The sequence below is a fragment of the Gossypium hirsutum genome, chromosome A03, assembly GCF_007990345.1.
Source record: "Gossypium hirsutum isolate 1008001.06 chromosome A03, Gossypium_hirsutum_v2.1, whole genome shotgun sequence".
In the NCBI taxonomy this organism is placed as follows: domain Eukaryota; kingdom Viridiplantae; phylum Streptophyta; class Magnoliopsida; order Malvales; family Malvaceae; genus Gossypium; species Gossypium hirsutum.
This window is the reverse complement of record NC_053426.1, coordinates 40,167,132-40,180,964: the sequence shown is the minus strand read 5'-3', so window position 1 is coordinate 40,180,964 and position 13,833 is coordinate 40,167,132.

Below are 13,833 nucleotides of genomic sequence, written 5' to 3'. Positions count from 1 at the left end.
AATTCATGGCCAAAATCAAAGTTTGAATTTAATTCAAACTCTCCACTGTTGAGCAGCAGTCCACCACTCAGCCGACTCCTCCTGCAGCTGGTAGCGTTTCAATCCCGTACGGTCCTTCCCACGCGCGTTCAGCAAAAAGAAGCACCCTTTTGCGCATAACGTTGTTCAAACCTAGGACCTCTAAGTTGCACTGGGACGCGCATTTGTTTTCAATAATATACCGTCACATTTTATCTTAAAGGTTACCTGCTGAAGTCTCGTTCATTTTAAAAATATAACATTAAAACATACCTTCACCTAGATTCGAACCCCAAACCTCCATCCGCCTTGCGCCCACGCCCGTGCTGCTGGCCACTACACCAGGCTTCCTTCCTTGCTAATATATGGTCACAATAAATTATAAACCTTACCTGCTTCAGTTCTGGTCCACTTTAAAAATAAAACAGGATTCGCTCGCGTACGGAATCGAACCTGCGCCCTCTCCATATGTCCAGCACGCTGCTGCCACTGCGCCACAGGCGCTCTTTATGTGAAATTATATCCGCAACTCATCTTAACCCTTATTGTAGCCACGATCTGCATATTTAAAAAAAAACCCAAACTGCATACGCCGCGCCTTGAACCCAAGCTCCTCCCTAGCATCCTCCTAGTGTCCTTAGCCACTGGGCCAGATGCCTGCTTGTTCTAAACTCAGCTCTAATTTATTAATGAAGCCTACTGCCCAGATTCCCTTAAGAGGCCAAATTAAAACAATTTTTTTCCTAGAGTTTAAACACCAAAACAACAATACTTTTATAACTATTATCTTCTCTTTTTTTTCCCATATAATAATAATAATTATAAAAATTTTATAAAAATTTCAAATATCAATAATACAGTAAATAATAATAATAATTTTTATAAAAAATTTTCAAACATACTTACAGTAATATTTTTCTAATAATAATAATTTTATCTCATAATACTAATTAAAATTTCATAAAAATTTAAAATATCCGTAATAATAAATATAGTGAAAATTTTCTAGTAGTAAAAATTCTTTCTTAAACGATAATAATTAAAACTTCTTAATTATTCAGGTTTTCTTCTATCCGAATCCCAGACTCAAAGCCCAACTCTTCTAGGCCCATTTTTTGGGGCGTTACAACTCTATCCCCCTAAAAAAATTTCGTCCTCGAAATTTCCAACTATCAACTAACTGTATAAGTCAAACCACTATGCTACTATGCTACCGCTGCGCACTCTGATCTAAATAATTTTAATACGACCCAGAACATCCAGTTACCAAAATAAAGAAACGTTTATCAGGCACACATACAACTCGTAACACATATTTAAATAAAATAAACTTGGCAATCCCGAGCTCGATGCTCCTTGGACCCACATCTAAGACATGCTCCTGTCTTCCTATGGTATTCACCCAGATGACGTCCGTTGCAGTCTTTGCAGATTGGAAAGTTTGGTCGTGCCTTAACATGTTTCACAGAACGAGGATTGGTTTTCTGAGAACTAGAATCCTTCCTTTTCTTACACTCCAAGCACCCTGCTTGAAGCGTTTCCCTAATTTTCTTAATTTTGGTATCCAATACTTCCTCTACCACTTTCCTTACTAACTCGGCCAGTGCCTCAGTACCAAGCTCCGAGTTACCGCTACCCGAAGTTGGCAGACTTTGCTTACCCTCAGAATCCATATCAATACTCTACATTACCAGTACACATATCAAATAACTACCGAGATCTCAAAAAAAATTTACTATTTATTCATATGTCTTATGCAGAGATAGTATTTTAGAGTTTCTATTTTCATAGAATCAAAACCTAGCTATAGTCTCAGTATTCTAGGGTTTTACAGCTCTACCCTATCTAGAGTATCATAGTAGGGTCTCAGCTCTATTCATAGCATCATATACATAACGTAAAAGAGAGTATACTTACAGACTTGGTGCCGGGGATTCAGTGCGCCACTTCTTTCTCCAATCCATTTAAAACTCAAAAAACCATATTTTTGCTTATAGAGGGTAGAAATTTAAAAATTTTGATTTGAAAGCACCCTTATTTTGAAACTCTTGTTTAAAACTGAAAAACTTGTACCATTTTAACATATATACTCCGCAAAACATTTTTAAAATGAACTTTTCAAAAACCATTTCCAAAAATACCCTTCTTAGGCCTAAGTTTTCAAAAAGATTTTCGGACTAGATCCACAGCCGAGTTGTTGCAACCTAGGCTCTGATACCACTAAATGTAACACCCCAAACCAGGCCCAGACGTTATGGCTGAATCTGACGTGCCACATTGGAGTTGAAAACCCACGTTCCATTTTAGTGTTTTAAAAACCATATATTTTGTTGAGTTAACAAGGTGTATAGAAGCTGGGCACCAGGTAGGTATCCGAGACAGAGGAGGTGAGCCATGAAGGCTGTAACACCCCTATCCCGTAACTGTCGCCAAAATAGGTAAGGGGCATTACCGGACTTGTAACTCATGTCAGAACAGTAAAATTTTAAACTTTTTCTTGAAATAAAGATCATTCATTTAAATAAGTACTAAGCACAGCCAGAGATAAAATTTAAACTTCACTAAGTAAACATTCAAAAGATGCCATTTTCGCATGGCTTATATACATTAACCAAAAATATTCTTCCGCCACTAGTCTATTCTATACATGCCATAAAATAGTTCTAAACATGACAGTAACAAGCAGTGGATAGTGATAGTGTGACTAGTTGCTGACGATCCCCGAGCCTGTAGCTTCGCAATGAGATCTATAAAACAGAGGAAACAGAGTAAACGGAGTAAGCATTACAATGCTTAGTAAGTTTTAAGCAGTGTCAACAGATAACAATCAAATTATAACATAGTTGTTCGTATTTTTATTTCACTCTTCCTTCGGGCATACCATCCCTTTACCGAATATGCACATCTCATCATATACAATAGGCAGATAAACTTTCACATAAAAGTGAGCTCATGTGACATAGATATATCGTATGATTTCACATAACCTCTCACACTGATCCGATGTCACATAATCATAGGAATAGTCTCATAGATTGCTCTCGTATGCATCACATAACTACCTTATGATTTAGTGCAAATCAAGCTCACATATAAACTTGGAGTACATACCTGTTTAACCTTTCGCATTGAGTATATTTATAAGCAATTCTTATTACGAAGTCTTACCCGGACATAATCTCCATACGAAGTTATCGGGTCTTACCCGGACAAAATCCCCACACGTAGTCATCGGGTCTTTAGAGCTCGGATATAGTACGAGCACGAAGCTTACGGACATTAATCAGTGATAATATTCTCGCATAAAGCCTGCGGGGTTTTAACCCGGATATAGTACTGACACAAATGCCCTTCGGGACTTATCACATTTATACACTTTCACATCCATCACGTTGGCCACTCGGCCCTGTCACATATATACACTTTCACATTCATCACATCGGCCATTAGGCCTTATCACATATATACACTTTCACATTCATCACATCGGCCATTAGGCCTTATCACATATATATACACTTTCACATTCATCACATCGGCCATTAGGCCTTATCACATATATATACACTTTCACATTCATCACATCGGCCATTAGGCCTTATCACATATATACACTTTGACATTCATCACATCGGCCATTAGGCCTTATCACATATATAGACTTTCACATTCATCACATCGGCCATTAGGCCTTATCACATATATATACACTTTCACATTCATCACATCGGCCATTGGGCCTTATCACATATATATACACTTTCACATTCATCACATCGGCCATTAGGCCTTATCACATATATACACTTTCACATTCATCACATTGGCCATTAGGCCTTATCACATATATATACACTTTCACATTCATCACATCGGCCATTGGGCCTTATCACATATATATACACTTTCACATTCATCACATCGGCCATTAGGCCTTATCACATATACACATATATACACTTTCACATTCATCACATCGGCCATTAGGCCTTATCACATATATACACTTTCACATTCATCACATCGGACATTAGGCCTTATCACATATATGCATGTTCACATCCATCACATAGAATCCTAAATCAAAATATAGATTTTCATGTATTCACATCACAATTATCCAAATATACTTCACATACCACATATACTTTCACGTATACACACTGTCTTGGCTGAATCTACATCTATCATTTTCCAATATCAAAATTTAGAATTCACGTATGGGTTTAATCAATAGCTTATGAGCAACTAAAACAAGTTTATCAAGGTTTACAACACAATCTCAAATTCAGCACAAGCTGTTTTTCCTGAGCAATAGTCACTAAATTATTTATAACTGGAGCTACAAAACTCCAAATCACTTTCCGTTAATTTTTCCTGAATATAGACTCGTATATCTTCCATCCATAAAATTTCCAGAATTTTAGGTTTGGCCAATCAATACCAGATTTTTCTTAAAGTTTCCCCTGTTTCACTGTTTGACTAATCTGACCACTCTTCACTACGAATCAAATTTCTCATTTTACAGAATTCAAAATGTGTTGTATTTGATTTCATTTGAAACTAGACTCATTAAGGAGTCTAAGCATATAAATTTTATCTTATAACCATTTTTGTACAATTTATAATGATTTTCTAAAAACAGAACAGAGGATTACAGTGTCATTCTGCGCTGTCTCACACAACTTTAAGTATCTCATTATCGGAAATTCCTTTGCTTACACGGTTTCTTTTATAAGAAACTAGACTCATTAAGCTTTAATTTCATGTCTCATTCAGCCTCTAATTCAAATCCATAAATTTATGGTGATTTTCTAAAGTCACGTTACTGCTGCTGTCCTAAGCAGACTATTTCAAATTACCCTTAAATTCCCAAGCTCAAACACTTAAGAACTTACCATTTGAGCTTAGAACATATCATGACCACATCATATATTGTTAAATCAACTCATCATGTCCTATTATAATTGAATTTACTCAACGTTTAATCACTTAAAACTTACAAAGGAATCAAACTCAAATACTTAAGAACTTACCTCGGAAATTGCCGAACGATTACAGATCGACTATTCGGTTAGGTAGCTTTTTTCTCTTTTCCGAATTAGACTCCCTAAGCTCTTGAGCTTGAATAAACAAATTTAATCTATTACAAACCAATTATACAAACTCATGGCCGAATATAACAAGAAGACTACTGGATTCTACTAGCCACTCATTGCCCTATTATTAACCTTACTTAATTATAAACGCATTCGGCAATTTGATAATTAAGTTCATATCATGGTATCATAACTCCACATTTATCAATATATCATTAACAAAATATGCTCATGTCAAATTTACTCCCAATCACATCTCAAAATTCAGCAAGCTTAGAACTCATTTAATAATTAAATTCGGTAGCTTAATCACTTTGCTAACTACTTATGCATATAATTCAATGATTTTTACATCATCTTACAATCACCATTATTCAAGACTTTGAGATTTCCACAAATGTTCATCTAATGCCTCTAGGCCGAATGTAATATTGCATCCAAATTCACATAGTTTTTTTTTTGTTATATCTAATTCTAATGTACATAATCATAATTCAATTCAACATTATAAACCATTATCACCCATTTAGCCGAATATACCACATTAATTTTTAACATTACCCATGTAAATACCTATAGGTTCTTATACCTTAAATTCACACATTTAACCCTTTAATGCCTATTGATCATTCCTTTGGTCTTAACCTAAATGACAGCTCTCATTCTCCATATTTCAACCGAATTTTTCATAGCATGAAGACTTTCATACATTTATAAAAACTTTCATAACTCATTTGAGCCATCAAGCACATTTAGTTTATTCATACTCAACTAGAATCAATTATCCTCCCAAAATCATCAAACATACAAAATATACCCCATTAAGCTCATGACCGATTGCTACATGCTTCATGAACACAAAAATTTTCACATGGGTCTTGTTGCAAGCTTCAAAACCAACCAAAATTCACAACTTTTCAAAGAAAATAACATGAACCTTACCTTATTTGAAGTCTTCTTTTGCCGAATGCCCTAAGCTCAAAGGTTTCTATTTTGTTTCTCAACTCACGGCAAGAAGAAGAAGAAATGGCCTTGTTATTTTCATCTCAAACATGTTTTATTCATTTATTTCATTAACTTTTATTATTTCTATTTTATGAAACCACTTTCTTTAATATAAACAAATATATTATTAACATTATTTACTAACATACAAAGCACAAAATGCCAAAATGTGTCATTCATGCCCATCATTGCCGTCCACTACCAAGAAAAAGGAATGTTTGACATGCAAGTCCCTCATGCTTCAAACCATGCAATTTTTAGCCACTTCCAATTAACCTATGACATTTTCAAGATTTTTCACATAAGCCCCTTTTTATTTATTTCACATCCAAATGACAAAATTTAAAGCATGAAATTTTCACAGATACTTATTCATAAATAATAAGCATAAAATATAACAATTAATTATTTTTGTGACTCAGTTTTGTGGTCCCGAAACCACTTTCCGACTAGGGTCAAATTAGGGGTGTCACAAAGGCTGCTTAAGTACCAAGCTCTTTGATTGGATCCAATCCTAGACATGCCCACAACCATAACCACACTTTGTTATACCGAGTTTAAATTTGTTTAAGTGGACGTCTTTGATAAATCGATTAATCATAGTGTTGAGATATTTTGAAAACATGTATCGTTTTGCAAACACGTCCTAAGTCTAGCCCATTTGAATAATTATCAACCAGGTTTAAAGTTATTAAAAATAAACTAATCCCGAAAAGAAATAAAAGAAAAGTTAAAATGGCCTTATTACAACCCAAAAATAAATAATAATTAAAGGAAATTTAATGAAAACCAACACTTGTTTAAAAGCCCAAAGACGATCACCGTGGCTACTCTGAATCCCCTCCGGCCCAAGTCCCCACATCAAGGCTCACCTGCGAGGTTAAGGAAAAGGGGTGAGTTTGGAAACTCAGTGTGCAACAAGCCCCTTTCAGAGCCCAAAACAACAACAGCCTGTTGGGCCTAAGCCCAAATCCAATCTCAACATGTACTGGGCCGTAGCCCTTTTCATAATTCATATTTCATAACACTGGGTCGAAGCCTTTTCATATTTCATATTACTGGGCCGAAGCCTTTACTGTAAACGGTATGGCCCATAGGCCCATTTCAATAACACATGTAATATCAATGAATGTATGCAGGCCCAATTGGGGAGACTACTCGACCCACCATCCGCTACTCTCCACCCGTACCAACCAACACACCATGTGGGGATTAACTCGACCCACCCCGCCATAACTCTCCACTAACAGCATAGCTGCTTTATCATATAACTGGAGGCCTAGCCTCTTTTAATAACTGGGGCAAAGCCCTTTTAATAATTGGGGCATAAGCCCTTTTGCACTTCCTTCATCCATATAAAAACCCAACCCAATGCATTTATGAATACATCATGTGCATATCATACATATCATGTGCATATCATACATGTCATGTGCATATCATACATACCATGTTTATCAAAATCCCATGTATTAAAATCATACATAAACCCTAGGGGTATAATGGTCATTTTTACCTAGGGGCAAAACGGTCATTTTCATATTATAAGGGTAATTCTGTAATTTTACCGAAAATTAGGGTTTCGATGTTCATCAACGGTTACTAACAATTCATGGGTGCAAACAGTGATTTTGGCCCATTTTTAGCGAAATCGGGTTATTGGGCCTAAAACCCCTAATGGGCCCTACTTAGCCGATTTTGTCATTTAGGCCCATTTAGCCTATATCCATAATAGTATTAACAGTCTTAACATACAATTTAACAGATTTTCGTTTCCTACCAATTTTACCCAAATGGGCCCGAAAGCCTATTGGGCCCTATCTCAGCCCCTCGAGGCCCAACTTACTGTGAACGCCAAAAACACGTTCTTACCGTTTCCAGTGTTCCTGATCATCATCTCAACGAATCTAACTAACTAATGAGCGTTCGCTTGCTCACGAGTCCTCGAAATGCCAGAATTTCGGCATTTCGGCTTTTCGGCATTTATCGCTTTAAGCTATGAAAAAGGGTTCGTTACACACCTGATTTGTGATATTCCTCGACGAGATCTCCTACACGATTTCTCCTATAATCAATTGTTAAATAGATCAGCTCGCAATAATTGAACCAAATCAAGAACTATCCAATATTAACACTTACACATTCGGCCACCATCCATAATGGCCTTAGGCACCTTACCTTTGCCGAGATTTATGACGAGATCTAGCCACTCCGGTGATCCAAGCTAATCCAAATCGACACTACACCTTACTGCTCCTCCACTATAGAAACCATAAAAATATTAAAAGAAGAACCCCATAAAGCCTATACCCATATTCGGCCACCTCCCTAAACTAGAGGGGTTTCGGCTTTTCTTAACCTCTCTAATATTGAATTGACTAAAGCTACGAGCACTTACCAAGGTTCACCTACCCAAATGGTTCCAATCCCGTGTTAACTCCGATTCAACGCAGTCCCAGCTCTAAAACACTAGCAGAAACCGCACCACAAGGATCCTACGAATCGGCCACCAAGTCACCCAAGGGTGCTGTGCTTTCGGCTTTTGGGTCACTGAAGAAAAAGTGGTTATGGACCAAAAAGGGTGTTGACAAAAGAGTTGAAAGACTTTTTAAAATAACAAGAATCGGCTAAAAAGAAAAAGAACAAGTGTATACCTTTATAAAGAAATTGACTTCCTTTGACTCCTTCGGGATTTGGCTTGTTGCTATTCGGTTAGCAATGGAAAGAATGATAGGTTCGACTTTTACTATAAATGAAAGAGAGGAAGAATGAGAGGTAGAGAGTTTGTGGAAGAAATAACGGAAGAGAAAAGAGAGGGATTAGCTTAAGAACAATCGGCAAGAGGAGAAAGAAAAGAGAAGAGGGGAATAGATGAGAGAAGGAAAGAAAATAAAAAAAAAAATGAGAGAATTGTTCAGCTTTTGGGAAAAATAGAAAAGAATAAGAGCAAAAAGAAATAAGATAAGATTAGAATAAAATAAAATCCTTTTCCAATTTTAATTCATTCCTTATCTCCTTAATTCATGGCCAAAATCAAAGTTTGAATTTAATTCAAACTCTCCACTGTTGAGCAGCAGTCCACCACTCAGCCGACTCCTCCTGCAGCTGGTAGCGTTTCAATCCCGTACGGTCCTTCCCACGCGCGTTCAGCAAAAAGAAGCACCCTTTTGCGCATAACGTTGTTCAAACCTAGGACCTCCAAGTTGCATTGGGACGCGCATTTGTTTTCAATAATATACCGTCACATTTTATCTTAAAAGTTACCTGCTGAAGTCTCGTTCATTTTAAAAATATAACATTAAAACATACCTTCACCTAGACTCGAACCCCAAACCTCCGTCCGCCTTGCGCCCACGCCCGCGGGGCTGGCCACTACACCAGGCTTGCTTCCTTGCTAATATATGGTCACAATAAATTATAAACCTTACCTGCTTCAGTTCTGGCCCACTTTAAAAATAAAACAGGATTCGCACGCGTACGGAATCGAACCTGCGCCCTCTCCATATGTCCACCACGCTGCTGCCACTGCGCCACAGGCGCTCTTTATGTGAAATTATACTCGCAACTCCTCTTAACCCTTATTCTAGCCACGATCTGCATATTTAAAAAAAACTCAAATTGCACACGCCGCGCCTTGAACCCAGGCTCCTCCCTAGCATCCTCCTAGTGTCCTTAGCCACTGGGCCAGATGCCTGCTTGTGCTAAAATTCAGCCCTAATTTGTTAATGAAGCCTATTGCCCAGATTCCCTTAAGAGGCCAAATTAAAACAATTTTTTTCCTAGAGTTTAAACACCAAAACAACAATACTTTTATAACTATTATCTTCTCTTTTTTTTCCCATATAATAATAATATTTATAAAAATTTTATAAAAATTTCAAATATCAATAATACAGTAAATAATAATAATAATTTTCATAAAAAAATTTTCAAACATACTTGCAGTAATATTTTTCTAATAATAATAATTTTATCTCATAATACTAATTAAAATTTCATAAAAATTTAAAATATCCGTAATAATAAATATAGTAAAAATTTTCTAGTAGTAAAAATTCTTTCTTAAACGATAATAATTAAAACTTCTTAATTATTCAGGTTTTCTTCTATCCGAATCCCAGACTCAAAGCCCAACTCTTCTAGGCCCAATTTTTGGGGCGTTACAGATAATAGATAAACTTTATATATTTAAGGTTTACTTAAGATTTATTAAATAATAAAATTTTATACAATCAATTAATGCTTTTATATTTAAAAATATTTAATCTAAACCATTTGATATATTTAAATATTAGAATTTAAAAAACATTGATAAATAAATAAAAAAGTAACAAATTGATATGGAGAGGTAACTATCTATTTAGTAACATTATAAACACATAGAAACCAAATTATATTATAAGGATTAAATATTAAGCAAATTTAAAAGATCGAAACTGAAAATTATTTACTTCTATAAAATGTAAAAAAAAAATCATGATTAGTATGTACCATATATCAACAAGAGAAAAATCTTTTAAACTTTACATAATTTTAGGATTCAAGCCCTTTTATCATCCTCTCATAAGTGTGTAAGGATTAAATTATAACTTATCATCATATTAACATTTATCATTAGTATTAATAATTAAAATCATTAATCTAAAGAATTAATTCAACGAATAATTCAATTCAAATTAATTCATCTACACTTAATTTATTTAAGTGAAATTTAAACTTAAAATTTCAAAGTTATCATGCAATATAAATATATTATTAAATATTGACTATCATAAGTTAGTTATTATGGCTACCAAATTATAACAAATAAAAATGAAATATAAAAATTAAAAGATTAGTGGCACTTTTGAAAAAATGCCGCAAAAAGCATACAACTTTAGGGCAACAGCGGCGTTAACGCCGCAAAAAACATTATAGTTTAACAAAAACGGCGTCATTTTAATTGGAGATTTAGGGGATTAGCGGTGTTATCTTATAAACGCCGCAATAGATCGGTTGTAGCGGCGCTTTTTGGAAACGCCACAAATGGACAATTTTTTTTTTACCGAAACAGCATCGTTTTCCTTTCTGAAATTTTATTCTTTTGTCATGCCTGGCACTTAGCCATTCCCCCCCCCCAAACAGATTTCCCCAATTCTCTAAATTTCCCCCAAAATCTCTAGGCATCTGAAGCTTCTCAGTCGACCTGACCACCTACTCATCGCCGTCCGCTGTCGTCCCTGCTGCATCCCATCGTTGTCGCTCTCCGTTGCGTCAACCAATCGGTAAATTTAGCTCTCTGTAGCTTATTTCAAGTCTGTAAAAAAATTTCAATCACATTATTTTTAAAATATTTTAAAATATTTCTGAAGCTTCAGTCTCTGGTTTGTGTTGGTTCAACTCTGCTTCCTATTTGACTCCTCCTAAACTGAAATTCATTGTGTTGCTATATGTTATTTCTCCCCCAAATCTTAATTTTCTATTTGGTTTTCACTTTTTAAGCCAATAAGTTAATTCAGCCGAGTGGGGTTAAGTTAGTCTAAAAAAAATTTCAACTTCATATTCGGATGAAAAATTAGAAAGTTTAAACACATTCATAAACAAATCTATTTATTAACTGCATTTTTGATCAGTTTATTGTAATTAAATTCTGATTTTATCTAATTAAGTTGATATCAAGTAGACACTAAAGAGAATATAGATAATATAAAGAAAATTTAAAAACCCCGCAGGGATTATTACTAATTTAGTCTAAAGCAAGTTAAGGCAGTAGCAGAAGTCTACGTGGACTGTTCCAATCTGTTGTTTCAACTTCATATTCAGATGAAAAAATAGAAAGTTTAAACACATTCATAAACAAATCTATTTATTAACTTCATTTTTTGATCAGTTTATTGTAATTGAATTCTGAATTTTTTTTAATTAAGTTGATATCAAGTAGACACTAAAGAGAATGTAGATAATATAAAGCAAATTTAAAAACCCCGCAGGGATTATTACTAATTTAGTCTAAAGCAAGTTAAGGCAGCAGCAGAAGTCTACGTGCACAGTTCCAATTTGTTGTTTTTTTGTTTGCAATAACAAATGCATGTCGTACTCACGTGAGAGGATACGTCCTCTCAAGTTACAGACTTGAAATTCATATTTTTAAAATATACATAAATTTTAGTATATGAAATAGGATACATAAACTTAAATTTTTTCAATTATATATATAACTTTATATTGATTTAATTTTCACAAATTACTAACTATTAACATAATATTATTTACGATTACAAATTACATATATCAACAAATATTTTAAAATATGTATAATTAAATAAAAAATTACATTTCATATATATAATTAAATTAAATCAAAATTTATATATCATATTATTTTCATCACTTTATTGTTTCTTTTTCTTTATAGTCATAGTCCACCTAGTGGGAATTGCAAGCTGCCTCTTCCTAATTTCCATATATATCATATCTTTGACTTTGTTTCCATATAATAATAATACATGGATTAATATTTGACAAACTAGTAATGGAAATTTTTAACATCCACTATATTTTTTGTATATTTAGATTTTTACATCAGTAGCCCTCTATTGTATCTTCGTCGGCAGCCCTCTACTGCTTCTCCAGTTTTCTACCATCCAGTTTTCTGTTATCTGCCATATTGTAAGTTCTTTTGCTAAAAAATATTAGTGAATCAATGCTGTCTGATTTTATTTTATTTTTTAAATTAAAGTTGTTGGAATGCATGGTAAATTGGAAGGTTGAAGCTATCTAAAATAGAACATGTTCCCTATGATTACCGAATGTTAATGCTTGTTTAATTGGACTATAAATGCTGTCCAAAATAGGGTATGTTTTGGTTATAATGTGTCTCGCCTATACATAAAATTATTTAATAATGGGCTTAAGAAATAATATTTTAATGTAAAAGAAGGCCAAAAGGGAACACGTGAGTATGCTTATTTGCAACGTTCATGGGCTTCACTATTCCCATTCCTTTTTTTTTCCTTTTTAAACAAAAAAATATCTTTATTATTATATTGTTGGAGTGATAAAATATTTTTTATAAAATAGTATAATATTATGAAATTTAAATAAAATAAAATAATATTTTTTTAATATAAAAATAAAATTACTATTTTTTTTCAAAAAAATGATTTAAAAGCTTTTTAAAATTAAAAATTATTTTTGTTACTCATTAATTATTTTGTTAAGTTATTTCTTTTTTTATGTTTTTATCATAATGATTTGATTTTAATAAAACAACTGATTCCCGAAAATATTAAAATATAAAATGTTTAAACAATTTGTTAGAGTTAATCGATTCACAAAAAATATTTTGTCTACATATATTTTATTTTTAAATGACCTAATTAAATTAAATTGTACTTAAAGTTTTAAGTTCTTATGTTGAAATTGTATTTTATTAATTTAATTTAAGGAATTAGTCTATTTATTCGTGAGTTGAATTAGCATTCATGTAACTCAATAAAAAAGAACCATAATTGAGCACACATAACTCCCACAACTTACATAATAACTTATATATATCATATCATAACTTACATAACTTACAAAACTTACATAATACATAAATATATATCATAACTTACATAACTTACATAATACATAAATATATATTATATCATAACTTACATAACTTACATAAATGTATATCATATCATAACTTACATAACTTACAAAACTTACTTAACTTACGTAATAC